Source organism: Quercus lobata, chromosome 2 (assembly GCF_001633185.2).
Source record: "Quercus lobata isolate SW786 chromosome 2, ValleyOak3.0 Primary Assembly, whole genome shotgun sequence".
Lineage (NCBI taxonomy): Eukaryota > Viridiplantae > Streptophyta > Magnoliopsida > Fagales > Fagaceae > Quercus > Quercus lobata.
Genome location: NC_044905.1, coordinates 49096409 through 49104615, shown reverse-complemented (window position 1 = coordinate 49104615; position 8207 = coordinate 49096409).

Below are 8207 nucleotides of genomic sequence, written 5' to 3'. Positions count from 1 at the left end.
GAGTTTTATTTTCTTTGGACACTTAGACGTTAGGGTTTAGAAGGGAGGCTGGTAGAAAGAATTTTGGAGAGTAAACCTTGTATTTTTCTTTCTCTAATGGCAGCCTGAACTCTTTGCTAGGGCTAAGGGTTATGTTTCTTCTATACAGTATGAATATTTAATGTGATTCTTTCTAGAATTTTATCAACGACATATTTGATTGTTCAATTAGATTTCTTTTGATGTATTAGTTTTTCCATGCTTTCAATAAGTTCAATCATGTTTTTCTTATTGTTTAGATGAATTTCTAATAGTTTCAAATAGAAATCAGGTTTTAAAGTGAATGAGTTTTTTTTTTGAAAACTTTTCTAACCGCATTATCAATCGAGGTTATCATGCGTTCTTGAATTGTCTCAGTTCAACCGAAACATAAGTGTTTAATTGTATAAGAACAATCAATTATGAAATATATATTTTCTTAGATCACAAAGAATTTCATATCGATATAAGGAAACACCTTGATGCCCCTAGTATTTACATTATTGATTTAAATAAGTTTTTATTATTATTCTTGTTAACAATCACGAAGAAAAAATATTTTTCTTCTTTACCCAAATTGTTATTTAATTATATTGTCTTTGAATTTACCTTGCTCCTTGTGGTTCGACCTCGGTACTCTGAGAATTATATTGCTACGATCTCCTGCACTTGGGAGTGAGCTAGCACGATACTGTTATGACTTGGGAATTACAAATAGGTATTCCACCTCGGCTTATCCATAGGGGAATGGACAAGCCGAGGCTGTCAATAAGGTCATAGTGAATGGATTCAAGAAGAGATTGGATGATGCGAAGGGAAAATGGGTGGAAAAGCTGTCACACATCTTTTGGACATATTGGACCACACCTCGTAGGTCAACAGGGGAGACAACCTTTTCAATGACTTATGGAGCCGAGACTGTTATTCCTATGGAGACTGGATTCCCAACACTGAGAACGAGTTCTTTCACTTCAAGCAACAATGATGGGCTGTTAGGGAAGAGCCTAGACTTAATTGAAGAGCGAAGAGAAAATGTCATAGCCCAATTGGCGTATTATCAACATAAGCTCAAGTAAGGATATGATGCAAACGTGAAGTTAAGGCCATTAGCGCTTGGAGAATTGGTTTTATGAAAGGTTTTGAGCACTGCAAAAAATCCAGCATGGGGAAAGCTGGGACCCAACTGGGAAGGGTCATATCACATCACCTCCGTGGCTGGAATAAGCGCATAATATCTTGAAAATCTAGATGAAAATGTTGTACCACGCCCCTAGAACGTAAATAACCTGCGAAGTTATTATTATTAATGAAAGTCTTTTTCTATCATGTATTGTTTATTACATTTTTGCGTTACACTTGTTACTTACTTAAGTATTAAACAAAACTTTAGTTATGCCTGGTTCTTTAGACCACATACTTTGGGTAAATTAATATTTCATGTCATTTTACTAAGTATTAAACAGAACCTTAGTTATGCCTAGTTCCTCGGACCATATACTTTGGGTAAATTAATAATTCATGTCATTTTACCTAAGTATTAAACAGAACCTTAGTTATGCTTGGTTTCTCGAACCACATACTTTGAGTAAATTAATACTTCATGTCATTTTACTAAGTATTAAACAGAACCTTAGTTATGCCAGGTTCTTCAGACCACATATTTTGGGTAAGTTAATATTTCATGTCATTTTACCTAAATATTAAATAGAACCTTAGTTATGCCTGGTTCCTTGAACCACATACTTTGGGTAAATTAATACTTCATGTCATTTTACCTAAATATTAAACAGAACCTTAGTTATGCCTGGTTCCTCGGATCACATACTTTGGGTAAATTAATACTTCATGTCATTTTACCTAAATATTAAACAGAACCTTAGTTATGCCTGGTTCCTCGGATCACATACTTTGGGTAAATTAATACTTCATATCATTTTTTCTAAGTGTTAAACAAAATCTTAGTCATGCCTGGTGCCTCAGACCACATATTTTAGGTAAATTAATGCTTCATATTATCCATTTAAGTGTTGAACAGAATTTGGGACATGTCAGGTTCCTCAGATCACATGCCTAGGAGAAATTAACACTTGAAAAGCTCACCCTGAGTCTTAATTAAAGGATTCTAAGGGTACATTAGAAAGATGCTCTTAAAATGAGGTACCTTGGACACCCTCTTTTCCTACTAAGTACTTCATTTGTCTCTAAGGACTTAGCCATATTTTCTTACCATGCACACAAGTTTAACTTAGCCATATTTTGTTAAAGTGTGGGTGTTCACCTTAGGAAACATTATTAGTTCAAAGATCTCATCAGAGAGCAAAACAATGATGACGACCAATTAACAATAAATATGGCAAGGAAAGAGAAAGATTCATAAGGTAAAGGTTGAAGTCTTTTCATTAAATAAAGAAAGAGTACATCAGGAACAATGGCAAAGCTGCCATAGTCAAGGAAATTTACATGTAAAAAAAAAAAAAAAAGAAGAGCAAAAGAAAAGGATCCTAAGCTACCTCTTGTACTTAGGAGCAGGGTCTTCTTTGTTGCCCGGCTGAGAGGCAAGGGCGTCTTTGGCCTTGGGATCAACATCTTTGGATTTGGCCTCAGCCTTCTTTGCCTTGATAACAACATCCTTGGCATTAGAAGGGGCATCCTTGAGCTTGGGGGCTGCCTCTAGATCTTTGGCCTCTGACAGGGGCTTGACCTCCTTACCCTTGCCCTTATCCTTATTCATCTCAACCCCCTAGCCTTGGTCACCAGCTTGACCAGGCCTTTTGGGAACCTCGGCAGGAAGAAGAGGTGCCTGGAGGATAAAGGCTGCTTAGAAGAGATTGATGCAAGGGAAGCAGGAGGTGGGAGTTCAGCTGGGACTTCGCGAATGTCCAGAGGATAGTAGACATTCCCAGCCTACCTCCACATCGAGGTAGCAGGGACTCCTGCAAGGTTGAGGGCCTCTATTTAGACCTTCTTACAGTAGTCCCTGCAGACCTTGGCCAGCTCGTCTGCTAGACGGACCTCTATCTCTTGCACCTCGAGCTTATAGAACTCCAGCTTCGAAGCCTCAGCTGCCTCCCTTGGTCTCCCTAGCTCGGCCTTTAACTCTAGTACTTGCTGTTTCACTATGGCTAGCTCTAGTTCAGTGTGATAGAGCCTTTTGCATTGGTCTTCAGCCTGGTCCTGGGCATTCTTAAGACCGGCCTCGACACTCTTCCGTGCCCTCTCCTCGGCCATCAGCTTCACTGCAAGCTCGTTATTCTTTTCCTTAGATGCGCCCAAGGCCTTGTTAGCCTCGGCGCGGAGGTTGGTCTCAACCCTGACCTCATTTCGGGCGTCTTTGACCCATTCCTCAATTACAAAAACCTTCTAGATAGCCTGTATGTAAACAACAAGGGAGTACGTTAAAAAAAAAAAGGGAAAAAGGAATAACGCCCTCAGTGAGGCATGTTGAGAAGCTTACCAGGGCTAAATCCCTCTTTAGGGACATGAAGAGGTTTGGCTGCCTCATGTGCCTCAAGGCAGCCATGTCCTTTGGTAGAAGGAGAGGCCACTTTAGGGTCTCAGCCAGGTATTGGGCATGCCCTTTCTGAAACTCCTTGATGGTGGAGTTCTATGGAATGGTTGCATCGTCTAACTCCAACTAAGGAGCCCAGGTGTGGTGGTTTTGTTAGCGCATTTCGGCCATACTCGGGTCCTTTCTGCTCTCTATTGAGGAGGCCAGTCCTTTGTCTTGGGCCATTTTCTGCTGCTTGGCCTCCTTCTGACGGACCACCTCACCCTCCTCCACTTCCTGCTCCTTCCTTTTCTTCTTCAAGTTAGGCATGGGGAGCAGGCCGATGGTAGGAGGAGGAGGGGGAATAGTAGGAAGGGGCTTAGACTTTAAGGCCTTCTTAGAGGACGACCCCTTGATCCTTCCTGCGAAGAGATCCTTCAGGCCTTTCCTTGGGTTGAGGGCCATCTCTTCTTCTTCCTCCTTGGAGCTGTTGTCTATTTTCGTAACTATGAGGCCTGGGGTGCAAACACTTGAAATCCTTTCAAACTCATCCTTTATGTCCGATATACAGATGACAGGATCTCCTTTCTCCTTCCTCTCTTCCTTGAGTTGGAATTGGTCTATTTCTTCCTCGAGTGATAGGTGTGAGGAAGCAGTCTCTTCCCTCGGAGCCATTGTTTTAGGGAGAGCACGTTGGGAAGGCAGCTCAACTGGCACAACATCTTCTCGGGCAAGGAACCCAGGTACAGAGATGTCTATCTTGTGGAGCCGAGGGTCGCCTGCCCTGATTGCGTTGCCCACGTCCTGGAAATTGTCCTATAATGGCTCGAAGTCTAGTATGAGGTGGACCACTCTCAGCTACTTGTCCTCGCTCACAAACACCTCGGACCTTAGGACTTTGTTGAGGTTTGCGACGTTAACGAAATTGAGGCTGGGTGCTATGTGCCTTTTATCTACAAAAACAACCGAGGAGAAAAATCTTAGTCAGACCGATAAAACTCATAATAAAAAAGAAATGAAACACTAAAGGGAAGAGTAGCAAAACTAAAGAACTAAATCCTGTGTTAAGGGACCTAACCTTAGGGAACCCCACCTGGCTCTCCCTCCTGAGTTGGGCAGTGAAGACCGTCGTGCCATTCCCTAGAGGCGATTAGGTTGTCATCTTTCATGCCGTTGTTGGACTTAGGAAGACACGATACGAGCCCAACAATTGAGGACCTAAACTTAGGATAATACCCCGAGTTAGCAAGCGAATGGCATTCATACATATAGACGACGTCGTGCCAGGTGAGTCTCAAACCCATTTGCTCGTTGAGAGCATCGACGCTGCCTAAAACTCTAAATAGGTTGGGCACGCATTGGTGAGGACACAGCGTGTGGGAAATTAAGAAATCTCTGGTTATCCTATCCATGTGGAGTATCATTCCTCCTTCTATGAAGGCGATTATGGGAATGACAACCTCCCCTTTGTTCTTATGTGTAAGCACCTGGTCCGGAGCACAATACCGCAGGGAAACTCCCTAAGAAATGTGGTACTTGGACCTAAAACCCTCTATACCGGCGGGAGAATCTACAAGGTGCTTGAATCTGCCCATCTAAACAAGCTAAAAGGAAATAAGAGAAATGTTTTTGAAAAGGGAGTGAAGGTTAGAAGGCCGACGAGACTGGCCGAGAAGAAAAGAACCTAGGAAAGTGAAAACTTATAAGAGTAAGAACAGGTGACACTTCAGGAGCTTCTTGAGAGTTGGGAGATTTGGGAAGTCTTGAAAGCCTGAGAGTTTGAAGTCTCAAGAGTTTGTAGATTTGTGAAGTAAAAAAAAATAAACCCAGCAGGCGCCTGGAGCATTTAATGAGACATCGCGGGCTCCGAAGCATCAGGAACAGTTACGAGACACGTGAAATGATATTCTCATGTGTGGAAATCAAAGAAACATAAGGAATTAATTTTCCAAGGTCAAAACCCCATTTTTCTCCTCAAATAGGAGGGGAAAAAATCAGAGTTTTGAGGGGCTATTGTAGGGATAAGGGTCCAAGAATATATGTTGGGCCTTGGGCCTTGCCTGAGGACGCTTAGTGGTTTAAGGATAGATAATCAATAATAAAGATGTGAGCTATGAATGAGAGGGCTGGGGAAGGTAGGCTGAGGAGGAGTATCTTATCGGCTAAACAAAGCAGAGATCAGAAAGTGTGTTTTGTCATCTAGAGTGACGTTCCAGGAAATTCTATTGATAAGGATATGCATTATGAACATACAGGACAAATGAGAGCTGGGAACATACTGAACAGTAGTTTTTAGCCTTATAGCTATCCCTAAAGACTTCAGGAAGGTGTTGATGTGATAAAGATCAATACCAACAATCTAATCTACATGTGGAGGGCAGAGATGAAAGGAAAGAGATAGTATAAAATAGAAGGGAGGCCCTGAGAGAGGGGGATCGGAGAATTGAGAGAGAAATACTGTAGTAATAAGAACTGTACTTGTAATTAACTTCAAGAATTATATACAAGAACTAATCTCCTCGGACTGTGCCGATGACGATTTTCTTTAGATAAAACTAGTCTATTTTTACTTTATTATCATTTGGATACACTATAATTACTACCAAACTCATTAAGGCTTTGTTTTCCAATCCACTATTTACAAATTCATTGTATTGGGCTATTTGGGTTTAGATCCTTTTAACTTTTGCGCTTAGGACTCAAATTGCGTCTTTACATCATCTTTTATGCAATATTTTAAATTACAAAATCTTGAATTTAAACAATTTATTGATGACATGACTATTATTAATCTTTAATCAACTTGAAATTTTGCAAATATAGAGAATAGATGAAGATAATGTAATCCAATGGTGGATTTGTCAAAATTCACATTCAATTAAAAAATATTGAGTGGTGTAATATTGCTTAAAGTTCACATGGTACAACTCTAAGCAATGTTATATCATCCAATAACTTGTTGTTAAACTCATATTTTGAAATCCTATGTTAGATTATATGTCCTATATGTTCTTAACATGCATGCTAATCAGATATTATTTACCATTCAATCTATGAGCTCATTTTTTATGAGTTATTTTAAATTATAAAAACTTGAATTTAAACAATTGATTGATGACATGACTATTGAGTAATGTAAAATTACTTAAAGTTAATTAGTAGCTTATTATACATTTGTGGTGCTTAGTTGTGTTTAATTTGGATTATGACTTGACTCGATATAAAAGTTGTAATACCTCAATTTTGTTTTTATGATTATCAGTGCATCTTGTCATTTTTTTAATATGGAGTTGAGGTGCTATATGTGTGTGCACAGTAAGATGGAAGTGGACAATTTTGTGGTGCTAAAAATAGGTGAGAAAACTAAAACTTTAGTGCATATGATTTGGTGCAGCAAATAAAATAATAAATAAATAAATAAAAGAGAAAGATGTTTTATGGGCCTCTTGGAGACTAAAGAGATAAGTTTAAGTGGGTTTTAATCTACAGCCCACTACCCAACTAGGCCCACATCTCAGATGCGTCAAATATAAGTTGGAGGAAAAGATAAATTAGGGTTTTTAATAGAAAGGGTTTCATCACTAAGGAGGCTAGGAGGTATAACTTTTCCCTTGGAGTTTAGAGCATATACAATTGAAGAAGCAATCAGATTGTTCAAGATATGATTTCTCACCGTTAGAAACAAGAATTAAGAAGTTAGAATTTTTATCATGGAAAACTTTAGTAATGGATTGGTAATTTTCTTAGGTTACGATTTTTACTTGTTTCAACTATTCTTGAATCTTAGAATGCCACTGTTCAGAGTCTAAAAGAACAGCTGATATTATCTAAAGCATGAATAAGGCTGCATCGTTTTGTAGGACTATAAGGGCTTTAAGGTCTATAGGAACTTTTGGGCTATTGATCTATGCCGTAGGATTAATTATGAATTGTTAGAGAAATTGCAACTGACCCCACACATGAAATCTCATTTGTCAAAGTCCAAGTCCTCTGATGGATGATTAATGGCCTTGGTAGTCTTTGCCTAGACTTTGTCTATTTTCCCTACCACAATGAACCATTAGAAATCAACACGTCTACAATTCTTTAAAGGATAATGGCAGACTTGTTTCTTCTATCAAATTCTAATTTCATTTCAAAATAATGCTTAGATATTAAATACATTAGGGCCAATGATATTAAGTCCATGAACAAGTCATATTAGTTTTGGCCCACGGTCTTCATTGGGGTTATATGTTAAATCCTAGGTTTGCCCATAATGTGTATTTTAGAACAAAGTTTCAATTATAGAGCCTAAATTCATGTTTCAGGTTTTACTTTTGTTTAGGACATATATTAAATCCTAAAGTATTGGCTGCTGGCTCTGAGTTTTGATAATTCAAGGAAACATATTCTTGGGTAGAGATGTTTTGCAATAGTGTTATCATTTAGTTCAGCACGTTTAATTTTAGTGAGTCAATTTATTTAGGTCAATAAAATTTATATTTTGTGGAGGATATTAAGTAATTTTCATGATTGATTCTAGGTTCTATCTAAGAGTATTTTGAGACTATTTGGAGGGTGTTTCAGCTAGACTTTCAGAGTGATTTAAGTGCAGTAAGTAATTATGCATAATATGCACAATTTTTATTCTTTAAATTCTTAGAAGTTAAAGATTTTCAAAAGATATTTTTTTAAAGCTTACGTTTTCTAAAGTTATTGA